Source organism: Ictidomys tridecemlineatus, chromosome 8 (assembly GCF_052094955.1).
Source record: "Ictidomys tridecemlineatus isolate mIctTri1 chromosome 8, mIctTri1.hap1, whole genome shotgun sequence".
In the NCBI taxonomy this organism is placed as follows: Eukaryota; Metazoa; Chordata; class Mammalia; order Rodentia; family Sciuridae; genus Ictidomys; species Ictidomys tridecemlineatus.
Window position 1 is genome coordinate 145,104,469 of NC_135484.1, and position 16,796 is coordinate 145,121,264.

The 16,796-nt window shown below is 46.4% G+C and overlaps 1 protein-coding gene across 11 annotated transcripts in view; it reads left to right on the forward strand.

Moving 5' to 3' along the window:
• Positions 1-16,796, forward strand: part of Phactr1 (phosphatase and actin regulator 1) — a 486,260-nt gene that overhangs the window by 259,769 nt on the left and 209,695 nt on the right. The window lies entirely within an intron of this gene.

The following is a 16,796-nucleotide window of genomic DNA, read 5'->3' on the forward strand; positions in this document are numbered from 1 at the left end:
GGACTCCCTGGAGGAAGATGTTTCTTAAGATGGGGTGCACCTCTGTTGTGGCCTTACCCTAAATGTACCTGGTTTCTCATTCAGCACTGAGGAGGCCATTTGGTGGCAGTGGTGGGAAATTCTGGTCTCCATGGAAATCACTAGAAATTTGATGTGGGTGTTGGTCGCTTAGCTTCCTCCATTCTTAATTTCCTTTCCTATGAAATGTCAGCTTTTTAAAATGTATTTAAAGAAAATTTTAATACTTTCCATTTAAAGATAATCTATAACTAAATGCATTCAGCTGACACAGAATAAACATTAAAAGAAAAATTATTTCTGGCTAGTTGAGCTGCATGTGACAAGGGAAATTACATTTTAGCAATTATCTTTTTTCACTTTTTTTACTCAAGCATTTAAAAAAAGTTCTTGGTATCCATGAGCTAATACTAAAGATGCTTTGTTGACTCTAAGTGATTTTCCTTTTAAAAGGAACTGTGTGGTACAATTCACACGTCATTAATGGCCAAGAGAGTTTGTGTTTCTGCTCCTCCTAGCTGTTTGGGTTCCACACTGAGCCTAGTTTTAGATAAGGAAACATGTTTATGTAAAATTTCAATGCTACTAGAGCCAGTGCAGGAAAAAACAAAGAATCATAGTGTTTCCCACACTGCCATCAAGTTGATTTAAAAATAAATGACATTGTATCTTTCGCCTACACCAAACGCAGAAAATTAGATATTTGATGTGTGTTCACACATGTGTGTATGTGTGTGTGTTGTATATATGTATAGTCTCAATAATCTAGGTTTATTAAGGTAAGGAATTATAATTATAAATTTCCTGGAACAATTTATTTTATTTTTAGCTTTCCTTTACCCTAGCTGATAGAAAGGGTGACTGGTAGGAATAGAGAGAAAGAAATTTATAGCTAAATAGAAGTTGTGTATACTGTAAAGCTATAAAAATAAAATCGAAGTCATCACTGAAATTTTATATTGGAAGTGAACAGGACAATGTGATTTAATTTGCAAGTGGATTAATAGCAGGTTTAGAGGAAAATCTAGAAAGCAAAGTACTTCTGTATATAATTTCATACACATTTTCTATTCTCATTTGGTTCCTTTCAAGGCTAATAATGAGGAATTACTTTAGGAAATATAGACTCAATAGTTATTAAGAATTATTAAGATGTGGGCTCGAGGTGTAGCTCTGTGGTAGAATGCAGCTTAGCATGCTTGAAGCCCTGGGTTTGATCTCCAGCAACACACACACTCATAATTAATATGACAATGTAATTTCAACAGAAATAAAACATTTGAACAGTTTTTAGGAATATTTGGAAGTTTTTCTGTCTTATTTTTACTGTGACAATTAAAGAGTAATAAAATGGTGCCTTTAGAAACAGGCCTGTTGATTGTAACTCCTGCCCCAGGGCCTTTCACATGTGATTAATCAGTAGCTCAAGGATGTGTTCATGTCTTTTAAATAGGATTTCTGTTCTGTAAAAATCACATACAGATTCACAAACCCACTGGTAGGCTGGATGCATCTCCACGTTTTGCTTCAGGGATCAGAAACCTTTAACATGTTCTTAGGGATCCTCATCGAGAACTTCTGGAATGAGGGCAAATGGTCATGTACTTCTCTGTCAGGTTGGCTGGAGGAGTCTTCCAGCAGAATGGCCTTTGAGGGGACAATGCCTGGTGCGTTTTCATGGGTCCCATCCTTCTTCTGCAGGTGAGAAAAGCAAGGAGCATCAGGATGAGGGCAGAGATCCTCCAAGGTCAAGTCACCCCCGGATGTTAGGCTGCCGCAGAACTGACCTTGAAAAGGGAAGCCATTTCTCCTTCTGCTCCAGAGCTGGTCCTGGAGCCTATTTTCACTAAAGCCTCCCACCCCTTGCTAGCTGGGCAGCTGTGAGATATCATAATATTATTTACTGCGTGGAATCATGAGGATTTAATGAGATAATTGGTACAAAGCACTTCGAGTGGTGCCTGGCCAGCAGAGGTGCTTAAGGCACATCCGCTGTGATCACTGTCATTCACATGTTGCTGCCAAGTTCAGCTTCGCCTTGGGTTTTTCCTCTTGCTGGACCACACAGTTGGAATTTGTAATTAAATTCCTTGGGTTGGGTCCAAGATGAAAGCACCCCATCTTCTGTAGAGCTCGAAGTTAAGGTATATATTCTGACGTGCTAAGAGAAAGAACTTACATCTGTACATGATTGTATGATACAGCATGTTTTGGTCAGCTGGATAATCCAAAAAGAAGGCAGATTGAGGCCTCGTTCTTTCCCAGGGAGGAAGAGACAGTAGGGAAGAGAGACGCAGAGAGTGTGGGGTCTGGCATGCAGATCTAGCTTTGGTAGAGCAATTGCCCTGCATGTGTGGGCAGCCTCAGACAAATAAATAAAGAAACAAAAGAGGGGTTAGCAGAATATTAGGAAGGGGTGGAGAGAGTGGAGGGATCCTCATCAAGATTGACTTTGAATTTTATTGAGGTGTCACGACCTCCAGCAAGTGGGTTGTCACGCGGTTCTCCTGCATCTGTTGGTAAAGCTAGCAGCCTGCATGTTCAGGGTCCCCTCAGCTTGGCGACATCAAGCAGCTGTTGCCTTTGAGGAATTCGGACACAGCTAGATGACCAGAGGAAACTGTTCACTGTATGAAGAAGCAGGAGGGCCTTCCAGAGGAGGGGACATTTGGACCAGGACCTACAGGAAGAGTTTTCCAGGTCAAGAAAGGAAGGGCATTTTAGGAAAAATGGATGAACCACTGTGTCCAGGAAGAGGTTAACTGATAGCAGGTGGAATGTGGCAGGAAAACGACGCATGTTACTCCGGCACATTTGATGGAGCAATTCATTTTTTTTCCCAACCAATCTATTTGTCAATCATCTTTGATGTGCCACTCTAAGCGCGGAGAAAATAAAATCAATAAAACAGAATCATACAGGGAGATTAAAAGTTAGACACGTACGTGCACAGAAGTTTGAAGAAAATATCTAAGAGAGAAAGTTACCATTTTTGGGAGACAGAATGTGATGGGTCCCACCTTGGGCAAGAAGGTTAGGAAAAGCCTAGAACAGTTATTAAAAGAGTTTAGATTTCATCCACTAAGTACCAAGTACAGGGCAGAGATTCTTCACAGAGGTGATGCATTGGAGCGAACTCCTGAGAAATTGTAGACACACTAGAATAATGAACCCCCATAGATTCGTCACCCAGATTCCCCACTCCTGAATTTTCTTGAGCAAATATGAGTGGGGTTTTAGGATAGCATTTCTGGGAATGACCAGACAAGGGAAAATCCTGAGTTCCTATGGTGGCCACTCATAGCTCAGGAGACGGTGCCCCTTGACCTGGAGCAGTAACTGTCAAAAGACAGATTCTACAGCTGTTAGAGACTCAGAATGTGTTCAGTACACTTTCAAGCACAGGAAATACAAAATCAACTGGTCTTATTTATAGCGTAGGTTTCAACTCATATAATTTTAGTGATCATTTTCCTTTCTATTCTAACGTCCTTCTGATGAATTTTACATACACATCTGAAACTCTTTGCTTTGTTTAAGAGAAAAAAATATTTAAAATATTTGTGAAATTTCTAGCATAAAACAGACCTATCTATCTAAAGGAGATAAGATCAAACTGAAAGGATTACTAGGCAGGATATATGCATGACATTTTGGGGAGGGAGAGCAGGATCAGTACTTGTTGACTAGCCCAGAACTTTCCTTTCTGTAGTTTGCTAACCGAAATGGAAGATGTTTGAGGTTTCAAGAGGTGTCTGAGAACTAGGGATGTGGCTCAGGAGTAGAGCCCTTGCCTAGCATGTGCAAGGCCATGGGTTCAATTCCCAGACCTTAAAAAATAAATAAATAAATAAATAAAAGAGAGAAAATCCAGCTCACGGGTTGGTAGAGCATGGCAGCTACAAAGTGACGAGAAGGGAGCCCGGGAGTGGGTAGAGGCCACACGTGGAGGGCTTGGGCTACCGAGCTGAGCAGCTGGAACTTGCTATATGACAGGGTGCAAGTCTCCTGGGGGGATTTTTTTGGGAAGTTTTATTGAGATATAATTCACACACCATACAAGTCATTCATTCAACGCATATGATTCAGTGGCCTTTAGTATATTCATAGAATTGTACGTTAGCATCACAGTTAATTTTAGATCATTTTCATTATCCTGTCTCCCCAAAATCCTTTGTTCCCTTTGCCTGTTCATCTAATTGTCCTGTAACCCCCCCACCACCACCACCACCATCCCTTCCAGGAAACCTATAGATTTCCCTGTAGCCAGCACTTCATCTAAATAGAACCGTGTGGTGTACGGTCCCTGGTGCTGGCTTTTCTCACGTAGGTGATGTTTTTCAGGGTCCCCCCATGTTGTGGCGTGCATCAGAACTTGATTTTTCTATAGCTGACTGTGTCTGTTGATAGGCCCCGTTTATTCATCCATTCATCAGCTGACGGACACAGGGTGGCTTTTCTTGTGAACATTGACATGCAAACATTAGCACAGAAGCTCGTTTCCATTTCTTTGGGGATGGACCTAGGAGTAGAATGGCTGGATTACATGGTACCTTCATGCCTAGCCATCTGAGGATGGCCAGACTGTTTTCCAAAGTGACTGTTCCATTTTACTTTTATTCCTGCCAGTGATGAAAGTTTGAAAGACCCATTTCTCTGTGTCCTTTCCAATATCTATTATTGTTGGTGTTTTGGATTATAGCCACCTTGAGGACCTTTTAAGATAAAAAGTTAGCCAGGGGCCGTGGTGCACACTGTAATCCCAGTGACTGAGGAGGCTGAGGCAGGAGGATGGCGAGTTCAAACCCAGCCTCAGCAACTTTAGCGAGGTGCTAAGCAATTCAGTGAGACCCTGTCTCAAAATAAAAAATAAAAAGGGCTGGGGATGTGGCTCAGTGGTTAAGCACCTCTGCGTTCAATCCCCAATACCAAAAAAGAGAGAGAGAGAGAGAGAAAGAAAAGAACTTTAAAAAGGTTCTGAGCAGGTGTCAAGAAAAGAGTGAATTTAATCCACTTAAGAAAACCAGTAAATTTAGGAAACCTAGATAGACCGTTTGCTTAAGTAGATTTACATGTTATAGTTCTCACCTTATTTCCTTGCGTACATTCAGAATGACCCTTGAAAGTTGTCGTTATTCCTGTAACCATATTAGAGAATCAAATTCAGACAGAGTGACCACTGTGTCCCCAGGTCACCTGCTGATGCTGCTGTGACCAGGCTGTTCCTTTGGCTCCGTCTGTCGCCTTCTCAGCCAAGTTCGGCTGCCTCTAAGGGTCACCCCTCACAAGACCCCTGAGAAGGGATCAGTTGTGTGAACCACTGAAATTTAACTGCTTCAAGTGATGAATTAAATGAAAAAAATGTGACAGTGATACATTTGGGCAAATTGGGGCGAAACCAAGCCCCAATGCAGAGTGTTAACTCCTGACGATGGAGAGAGAAAGTGATCTGATGAGGAGGTGTCTGCAGAATCAGGAGGCCCTGGGGACCACTGCTGCCCTCTACTTCACCTTGAGTCACTTCTGCCCTGAGATTCTTCCTCCTGGAAAATGAGCTTTGCACAGGTGCCTAGGACCATCTAGGTGAGGGGTGCGTAGACCCCGGCCCAAGACACTCACTCCCCCTGGGGTTGGGAGGGTGAGAATTTTTTTTTTTTTTTTTATAAATTCAAATGGTTAAAAAAAATGAAAATAATATTGTGTGACACAAGGCACATGAAATCCAAATGTCAGTGTCCATGAATCATTGTTGGATCACAGCGGCGCACATTTGTCACACAGGGTCTATGACAGCCTGCAGGCCACGACTGCAGAGTTGAGTGGTAGCAATGGGGACCGGCAAAGCCTCAAGTGGTTACTCTGTGACCCTTTTTGGAAAAAGTGTGATGATCCCTGGACACATCAAACTTCTTATCGTGAGGAAATACCACTCCTGATCATTTTGGCACCGGATCTGAACTTGGAATTGTGAAAGTCCCTGTAGATTATCCAGTATCAAATGACATCTGTATCTGTGTCACTCAGGCAAATTGCAGCCTTTTTTTTTTTTTTTTTGAGATGGAGTCTTGCAACATTGCCCAGGCTGCCTTGAACTCCTGGGCCCAAGGGATCTTCCTGCTTCAGCCTCCCAAGTATCTTTGACCACAGGAGTGCACCACGCCCGGCACAACCTTTAGTCTTTTTTTTTTTTTTTTTTTTAATGAGGGAACTTTTTTCATATATATAACTTTATTTTATTCATCTATTTTTTATGTGGTGCTGAGGATTGAACCCAGGGTCTCACACGTGCTAGGAAGTGCTCTACCCCAGCCCAACCTTTGGTCTTTTAAAGGGACTTTTTGATGTCTTAGTGTACTTGGAGGGACAGGTTTAAAATGAAAACCAACTTAAAAAGACAGAAACCGGCCCCGGTGCGGTGGCACGCACCTTTAACCCCAGACGCTTGGGAGGCTGAGGCAGGAGGCTCACAAGTTCAAAGCCAGCCTCAGCAACAGTGAGGCACTAAGCAACTCAGTGAGACCCTGTCTCTAAATAAAATACAAAATAGGGCTGGGGATGTGGCCTGAGTTCAATCCCCAGTACCTCCCCCCACACACACACAGAAATGAACTGAGTTCGAGTGCTCCTTGTCTTTAGCAGCCCCACCTCCACCTGACCTTTATGTGGGCCTCAGGCTGGCATGCTTCACAAAGGGGAGGGACTTTCTGCACCCCACCTAAGAGCCAACCATCATGACTCTGTTGTTTGGCTGTGAACTTTAGAACAATCGCCTCTGCTATTTTGGCGCATGGAGATGTGCCACACAGTAATTATTTTGCAACCCACAAAAGTAATTATAAAATCAAATAATTATCTTCTAAACAAGCTGCAACCCCGGCAGTGGCTCTTGGGGGAGAACAAGACGGTTCCCATGCTCTAAGTCGCATCTTGAGGGCTGTGCCGTTCTGCTTCTTTTGTCCCCTCACCTCAGTTCTGATGTTATTTCAAGGACAGTAGCAATCTCTAATGAAGGCTCAGCTCCTTTTCATGCCACCTTCTCGACACGGTAGCTCCGCTCCAAGTTCATGAGCAGAAAGAGCAAGCAGAAAGGGGGAGAGCAAAACCAAGTGGAATTCTGATGAGAGTGGGAAATAAAAGAGAGAACGGGAACACGGCTTCCCAGAAGCCATGCCCGGCTGGCCGAGATCACCAGCGCAGCGGGGAGGCCTCTGGATCCTGAAGGTGTTCTCAGCAAGGGTTGGCACCGGGATCTCCTGGCACAGTTTGAGGAGTGAAATCTGCTGCACATTTAGCCACCATCCTTCTCGGACAGGCTGGGCACAGAGCAGAATTAGGTTCTTTCCTGAGAGACATAAAATCTGTTGCTGGGCATGCGTTTGCCTGATACCACCCCACATCGTGTTTATTAATATGTTTGGAAACTGCTGTTGTTCCCATCAGCCCATAAAAAGGACATAGGTGGAAGCAGACCTTGGCGACAGGCATGGTCAGGGCTCTGATGCACCGTTAAGAGATGCACTCTGCAAATTTCAGCCTCCGCAAAGTCAAACAAGCCAGGAGACAGGGGCGCCTCCGTTCCCAGATGAACACACCTTGCTGCCTGCCCAGAGCCCTAACATATTCCCATCCAGAACAAATGTGACGCCACAGTGGACCACTAGCCGTGATGCAAATTTTTCACACGCTGTTAAGCAGCCCGTGGCCAGAGCACCAGGATCCAAAGTAGAACCCAACCAAAGAAAGAGCCCTTTGGCAAGAGGAGGAGACAGGATGGGCTGAGGATCCCTCCGTCCTCACCCAGCGTCTTTGAGGTTGAATCTCTGCACATAGAAATAACTTGGAATGCTTGGCAAATGTGGGATTTGTTGGGCTGCAGGCCTAGGCTAATTATTTAGACTTTTCTAGAAGGCAGAAAGGGGGGACATACGTGTAGAAGAGGATCTGTATTCAAGAGAGAAAAGACAAGAAACATATAACAAACAGTTATTTCTTAAAAGAAAAAAAAAAGAGACTTAGGAGCCCTTTAGAAGAACCCCTATATAAATGGGATGAGAGGAAAGTCTCTGGCTGGGGCCGGGTTGGCAGGGTCTGCTCTGACACTCGCCATGGACGTCTGGAGACACCACAGTTCCCGGCCGCCCTCTGCTCACCCTGGCGAATGACAGGGGATGCACTGTAGAGTGAGCCCTCCACCTCTAGGATGCGAACATGACCCTACGACAGGGGACTTGTACCCCCATTTTAATTCAGTGAGATGACAAGATATCTAGGAGAGACACTTACGGCATAAATAACGAACCACCAAATATATTCCGAGGGGTGTGTGAGTCTAGAGCATCCTTGGGAGAGCTGGTTTGGGGAAAGTGTTCCAATGAGCTGGAGAACCACATTACGACCTACGTCAATGAGGAGAAAGACAGCCTTTTGAGACTCAGACTGTTTCCAGAGGAATGTTTCATCTCGTGCCAACATCACCAACCACCTCTCTTGAAAAGGCAACTGCTCAACATGAAGTTGGGTCAGTGACTGCGCGGTCCTCCTAACAATGTGGAAGATTCTGGAATTCACCCCCCCACCTCCACACACACGCACCGGATTTACGAACAAGTACAAAGGAACCACCAGCAGTGGCCTTGAGCACGTAAGCCATGTGGGGGACGGAAGGGTCAGCGGGCGTCGCTAGCCGCGACTACTACGTAATTAGCCATGAATGAAATGGGACGGGTTTAGCTTGGAAAATGTCACAGCCTAAGTCACAGCAAGGTTTAGCTGGGAAGATTTCCACCACGGCTTGAGAAAGCAAACATGGCTTATTTTGATTGCGTAATCCTAAGAGTGCAGTTCCTGGCAGTGTTTACCAGAGAGAAGGAATTAGCAGCCTCGGGGGGAGGGTTGGGGAAGAAAGCACCCCGGCTCTCGAGCTCCTGGAGTCGGGTCCAGCAGCCTCGGTGCCAACTGGCCACCGACAACCCAGGCTGCCCCACCGAGGATTTCCTTCTTGCAAAAGGGGGCACGGGATGGGGGGATCAGGCTCCTTTCCAAAGGGTCTTGAAAGGATGCAGGAAGCAGCTGTCTGGAGATCTTTCAAAAATAAACACCACAGGGGCTTTGTGCTTTTATTGCCATGGCGCTGGCTGGAAGGTTCCAGAAGGAGGAGGGCGATGAGTTTCTCTGCTCTTCTGGTTTTCTGCTCTCTGTTTGTGGGGATGGGTGGAGCCAGGATGGCACCAAGCAAGCTGTGTGACTCACAGGGCCAGGAGGACGGGAGTCAGGTTATCTCAAGGTGAAAGTGCACAGGGGTCCCCTGGGCTGGGGGAGCAGATGGCGGCACCGTGGTTACTGCCCTGCTTCCGGCTGTGCGTGTCCTCATCCATGCCTGGCTGGGCCCTTCTCAGCCCATGTGGGTCACAGAGCTGTGGCCCACTCAAAATGCAATCTCCTGGAGGCCACTCTGCACCCTGGAGTGATAGTAGCTGTTTCGCTGCCGAAGGTGAAGACTTGCACTGAAATGGGGGCAGCTGGGCTGAGGTCTTCTAGGATGTCCAGATCCTTTTCAGGAAACCACGGTCCTCTGTAGAGGTCACAGAGCGTCCAACAGGAACAACTGGGCCCTGGACGTAAGGTTTAAAATATATTGGAGAGGCCTGGGGACTAGTTGGGAAGTAGGTAGGAAAATTGACATAGTAGGCACCTTCTGCTTAGGTCTTGTACAAATGTTCTCTTACTTTTCTCCCTTGGGAACACTCAGGGCCACTCTTTGTTGGGGTGTTTGGTTTGGTTTCTCCCTGCAAAGCTTGAAATCAGCCTTCTTGTTTGTAGGAAAATAATAATTTGATGATGAGCCTCTAAATATGTCTAGGTCAGTACCGCTCTATTCAGTCTAAGGTACTAAGGCAGAAAAGACAGATTCTCCCATTTTTAAAATGCCAAATGGAAATACGGTCTGGTCAAACTCTAGTCCTATTGCAGCGGAAGCCAACAGAAGCGTTCCTCTTCCTCAGAGACTTCTGAGTTAAGGGAGGCTGTGCTGGGCTTCTTAGCCTTACACAGGGCCCCACAGCCGCTCTGGTTAGTGGGAAACCTCGTTCTAAATGTTGTGTCAATTTTTGTATTCCCCATCATGCTTAATCCATGGGATAGCAATGGATTCCGTGAAATTTTCAAGGTCAGACTGGTGTGGAAAACTCAGCTCACCAGACTCAAGCATATTGTTTTAACCTCAGAGACGCTGTTGTGCTTTGTAAATCTCCAAAAGAAGGGCGTATATTCTTTTTGTTGTGGTTGAACTGGGGACTGAACCCAGGGCCATTTCACCATGGATCCACAGCCCCAGCCCATGTCGTATTTTGAGACAGGGTCTCGCTAAGCTGCTCAGGGTCTTGCTAAGTTGCTGATGTCGGCTTTGAATTCGAGATCTTCTTGCCTCAGCCTCCCGAGCCTCTGGGTTTACAGGCATCTGTTGCTTCTTTACCCAAACTTGCTTTATCATATAATTCCCCTTTTGGGGCGTGAGGGACGGCGTCTTGCTATGGAACTCCTGGGCTCCAGTGGCCCTCCTGCCTCAGCCCCCTCCAGTACCTGGGACTCTAGGGCTGCACGTCCACGTGCCACATCAGATCCCTCCCGCAGAAAGTCTAATCCTGTAGATTGAACCTGGTCCCACCTGTGAGCCACTATAGAAACACAGAACAATAGGGTCCTTCAGGAATTTTTCTTTCCTTGGAAATGCGATTAGCCTGAACTATGACTAGTAATTGAGAAGAAATGTTCCCGCTGAAGCTGAGCATATGTATCCAGTGATTTTTTGTTGTTGTTAACAGAGTTATGAGCGCCAATTAAAATATCTTCTGGAGAGTGTTTGTTTCACTTGGTTGGGGAATCGGGCCCTTCCCTCCGCTGCAGTCGGGCACTGGGGTGGATCTGGTGGCAGGGTCAGGGCTTCCTGTGAACTCAGGGCAGGGAAGGGTTTGGGGCAGGATGCCGCGGCCACAGGAGTGCAGGTGACGGTGCCTTGCTCTGTGGGAGGCCCCCTGGGGATCGTGGGGCATCTCTAGCCTCTGCCCACTGGGTGCTGCTGCCCACCTCCCATTGGTGACATCCAGAGTGTCTGCAGGTGTAGCCCGATGTCCCCTGGAAGATGAGGCTGCCCCTGGAGTGATAGCCACTGATGAGGGCTCTTGAGGGTAGTGCCGCCATGAGTGAGTCCACCCAGCAGGAGACAGCGGGAGACTGACGACGGGGGGGGGGGGGGGGGGGGGGGGGGGGGGGGGGACGGACCGGGAAGGGGCAGGTGTGCACCAGAGGTCAGGACGGAGGGCACCCTGAGTAGGGATAATGTGAGCTCGGGCAGAGGCTGGAGGAGGAGGAGGTGTCCCGGTCCTGGATGGTGACCACAAGCAGCTTCGGTTCCCATTCTCTGCTAAGCGCTGGGCCATTACGGGAATTTCCCGTGTCACCTTCCAGGGTTGGTTCTGTGGCTCTCCATGTGGCACAAAAGGACACTGAGCCTGCAGGCACTGAACCAGCTGCCGAGGATCCCCAGGAGTAGTGCTGGGTTAGGACTGGAAACCGGGTCTGTGGGGACAAGACGACATTCAGATGACAGCACCGGGTCAGGGCAGGGCCTTGTTATGGGCGGAGGCCCCTGGGCATCGGGATGCGCTGTGTAAAGTAAGGGCGGACTCTTCAGTGGGGTGCCAGGGTGAGAGGGTGTGGTGGGTGACGTCACCTCTGCCCTGAGAGGGACCGGGAGCGGGTGGGGGAGTGTTGGGTGGTGTGGCCTGAGCACGCTTCAGAGCTGTGGAGCGGAGGGCCCCTTGGGCTTGGCCAGGGGCGGTCACGGCAGGATCAGACAGGAAGAGGGGGTGCAGGGTTGTCTGCTCACAGCGGGGACAGGTGGAAAGAGCCTGGGGGAATGGTGACAGAAAGGGCCCAGAGGGGACTTCGAGGCCTGCGGCTCTCAACTGGAGTCTGCGAGGCCTCTTTGAGCTGTAGTTTATTCCCAAACTCACTTTGTGTGTGTGTGTGTGTGTGTGTGTGCCCTCTGCCATGTTGATAAAGGAATTCCTCTGACTCATAATGACCTGTGGATATCAGCCCCATCTTGCAGAAGAGGAGACCGAGGATCCTAGAGGTTCAGTATTGCCTTGAGCACCTTACTGATCCAGCCTCCTCAGAGCAGCCTGCACTGATGTCCCCTCCACTGAGGCGACGGGAGCACTGTGGGCAGCTTTCTTTCCTGGGGTTGCTGGTGACCTTGGACATGTCTTGGTTCTCGATGAATTGAAGAGGCTGAGCTTGTAAATTCATTCTAGCTTCACCATTCTGTTCTGTGAATAATGAATTCTCCTCTTTGAATAAGTCAGACAATTCAGTTACTCATTTTAGTACAATGGAGGCTTCTTTTCCTTGAAATCGAGGTGGTTTTCAGGTGTCTTCCTCTTTGGGGCATGGGCTGGTTGGGAAAAGACAGTCCTCTGCAGGACCCTGAGCAGAGCTCCGAGGAAGCTGCTCTGCTGTGTGTGGGGCTCGGCTTACTCTGCTCATCTGTGCACTAATTGAGGGTGAGACTCTGTTATCCGTTTTGGTGTTTCTGGCGCTTAATATTTACCAGTGGAAAATCAGTGATTGTTTTATTTGTGTGTTTCCTTCTGGGTCTTGCTGATTTCTGGCTGTGAGGAGATCAGATTTAATAAGCTTCACTGTGCAACACGGCTGTCCTTCACGGAGACTCTTTCCAGAAGGAAAAGCAGTGGTCACCAGAGGCCCGGAGAGCAGGGGAGGAGGACGGGCCAAGGCTGAGCAAGGATTAGGTAGGAACAGGAGCTCTGACATGTCCAAGAGAGACTAGGCAGCAGCACTGTGCATGTCAAAGAGCGAGAGGAGGTTCAGTGTTTTCACCAGGAGGAGCTGGTGCAGGTTGGAGGGGTAGATGTTCAACCTGCCTTAAACATTGTATGGTGTGCACGTGCAGAACACCACTCACACCCATGGATATGTAAAACGTTGAGTTTATACATCAGTTAAATTCGATTTAAAATTTGAAAAGAAAAAGGTATTATTAACCCTCAAGATGACTACAAGAAAACAGGGGCAGGGGGCTCCTATGCATGGAAATGCAGCTACTTAGCTGGGTCCCTTTTCAAGTTGACGTGACTGACTGCTGAGGGGCTCAGACGGAGGTGGCAAGCCTTCTCTGTTCTAGATTCTCACCATGGCCTCTGACTGAGCTCTGCCGTTACCATGCAAATGCAAAACAGAGAGGAAAGAGCACGGCTGTGTTCTAATAAAACTTTATTTACAAAACAAGGCAGTGGACCAGACTGGAAATGAGGGTGAGCGTTTGTGCAGCCCGAGTGTGCTCTCAGGTGTACCCGAGCCGGCCACAGACGCAGCCCTTCTGCTTGCTGTCTGGGTGACCTTCCATTACATGAAGCTTCCGTTTGGGCATCTGTAAAGTGGGGGAGTCTAGCAGCATCTAGAGGGTCTGTGGTGGGATTAAATAAGACTATGATACAAAGCATGTGGCTCTGGCCTACGCACATAGTAGGTGCTCAATAATCAGTGGCTGCTGTTATTCTAAATGTCAGATCCCCATGGTCTTCTTCCTCCCCCCTTTCCATGTATTAAGTGAATCCACGTTGAATTCCTTGCTGTGGGTGCTGCAGCGAGCTGCACCTCTTTTCCTGCCTCCAGGTTTCTCGTGTTTAGTGGGTTCTAAGGAAACCGGGATGGTCCGAGCATGAAACTCCTGTGCGGAGATGCGGGCAGCGCCCCGAGCACAGCACTGTCCTCACAGAGGTAACAGGAGGAGGGAAGAAGAAGCTGGAAAAGAAGTTTCTAAAATGAAAAGTGGAAAAAAAAAGAGAAAAAGATCTAATTACTTAGAAACCTCGTGGGTTTCAGTTAAATCGGAATTCTGATGGGGCAGATTTGAGCATTAAGTGTGCAGAAAGAGCTTCGTGTTTTTACGTGTGGAATCCATTAATTGCTCGGCTGTGTGCATCAGGGATGCCCTGAAGCGGCTTCGCTGCTCGTAACGGGCAAGGTTGAAGCCACACCAGGTGTTTGCTCTCCAGAAGCATCTGCTCGCGTCACAGGACCAAGGTAAAATCTGTGTGCAGAGTCGCTGTTGGTGAAGAACGGCCTCTGCCCTACGCCCTGGGCATGTGCCCTGCAGACCCCAGGCCCTACCGAGGCTCACTCCGCTGGGTCCAGCCTCTTTCTGGTGCTGTGTTCTCAGGCAGAGATCAGGCTGTCTCTACTTCTTTAAGGGAATTTAAATTTATTTATTTTTTGTACCAGGGATTGAACTCAGGGGCACTGGACCGCTGAGCCTCATCTCCAGCCCTATTTTGTGTTTTATTTAGAGACAGCGTCTCACTGAGTTGCTTAGCACCTCACTTTGACTGAGGCTGGCTTTGAACTCATGATCCTCCTGCCTCAGCCTCCTGAGCTGCTGGGACTACAGGTCTATTAGGGCATTTGGAGACGGGGAATTCAGCACTGTGGGAGACTGTCTTGGGCATGGTAGGACATTAGCAGCATCCTGGCCTGTCCCCGCTGGATGCCAGCAGCCACACCCTCCTCCACAGTATGGTATCTCCAGAAACTGCCAGATGTCCTTTGGGAGACAAAATTGTCCCTAATGGAAGCCACTGGTGTCAATGGAGGATCGAATGGAGCCAGCAGACACATGTTCCAACATACACACCTGGTGATTTATTCCTGTTGTTGTATGCTTTAGATTTCTCAGAATACTCTTAATTTCACATATTCTGCCCACTGACCTAACAGGTATACCTAAATCCAAGATTTTCATTAAAAAATATAGTCACCATTCCTAAACAGAGTTTAGGACTCAAAGTTTGAATACGTTTATTTTACACTGTTCACTTTTAGTCTTTGCAGATTTCACTTAGGCGAATAGTTAATGAACTTCGTAACTGGTTAATGATATTGGGCATAATTATATCCACTACTGAGTGATTTAAATCCACTACTAGTTTAATGGAAAATGATTCCATTTAAAACTTTCAACAGGACAGTGTTAGTTTTTGGTCTCATTTCTTCCCAGATCAGTACTAAGGTGAAAAAGGACCAGTGCATTTTGGGGGTTTTTTCACAAGTCACATGGCTGTCACCTGTTTTACAGTGAGTTTCTGCTGTGTGGAGCTGGAAAGGGGGGGGGCCTTTTGTTAATCTCTCTGTCTGCCAGAACGTCTGTCCAGGTAAATTCTGTCACACTGGCTCTGTTTCCTGAACCTGGTTTATTAACTTTAGGGTATATATTATTTATAAAATTAGGTTGATATTATACAGATCTTTTTGAAAAAGCATTAAAAATTACCACTTTCTTTTCCCTCGTTTTTTTTTTTCTTTCTTTGTTATTATTTTTAAGATGGGGGTCTCACTGTGCTGCCCAGACTGGCCTCAAACTTGCCTGTGATCCTCCTGCTCAGCCCCCCACCCTTCCCCCCAGGGATTTTAGGGGTGCTCCACTCACCCCGATTCCATTGCTTTTTTCAATCTTATCTTTGCCCAAGGAATAGGCCAGTGGTAAGAAAAATGAAACCAAAGTCCGCCCTTCTGCCTCGGCCTTCTACCAAATGGAAAAGGACATGTGGCCCTTTGACTTGGAACAAGATGACCAGTGACAGGGACTATGGAGAAAGGCGAGAGACTTTAAATCACGTCTTGACAATACTTGAACATGGTTTTCCATAGCACTACCCTGCGTCTTAAGACACTCACTAGCCTAATGAAAGACCAGATTTTCAGTATCCAGAAGAACAATTCAGGAATATAATGTTTCAGCTAATGCTATAACATAGTTAGCTACCTTTGGAGATTTCTTCTGATCATACAGAGCCTGGGAATAATTTTGCCAAACTCTCCCTTAGTAGGTTTTTTTTTTTTTTTGTGTGTGTGTGTGTGTGTGTGTCTTTACCATTTATTAAAGAGATATATTCTTACACCAAACATCAGGCCTTGAAAAATAATTGTGGCCTGCAGTGTTTTAAATATTGGTTTTCCTAAAACATGGTTATTTTAAGCTCCACCTGTTTTTCTCTCATGAATCCATATATATGTAATAATTGGCTTTCCTTCCCCTCCCCCATCGGGTTGCGTAGAAGGGGACCTGTGTAAATGAGTGACAAAGCATCTCTGTTGTTTTTGAGCTCTGGGTCCTGTGAGATCTTGGCTCTGCAGTAGAATACATGCCATTGTTACTGTGTTTACAACAGTGTTTTACTAGGTCCTTATTGGTATGCGCAGAATACTTCTTGTTCCTTTGCATTTATATGATACTGATTAACCTTGTCGCAAAAGGTTCATTGTTTGAGAGTATGGACGATGTATCAGATTTTTTTTGTTGTTGTTAATTGGTTTTTGTTACTATTTTGGAGTTATGGTCAAAATTCTAGTAGAAGTCTCAATTTTGCGAAACTTGAAAAAAAATTGTTTAACTTGTATTCCTGAATTTCATTAAAAGGGACCTGATTTCTCTTTTCTTCCTCTTGCACTTTAGTTCTAAGGCGTGGATTTGAACTTGTAACTACATATATAAAGAAAAAAATCAGCAGAGAACAGCAGCTTATTATCAAATACATTAGCGATAGTTTAAACTGTGTACAGTAAAATAAGCACAGAATTGATACATAACTCACCCTGGCAAGGGCCTGTGGTTCCATTACTCAGTGTCTCCCCCGCCCCCCCAGCTAGACTCCAAAAAACTGGTTGTTCCACAAAATTACCTTCAAACTCTCAAACATCAC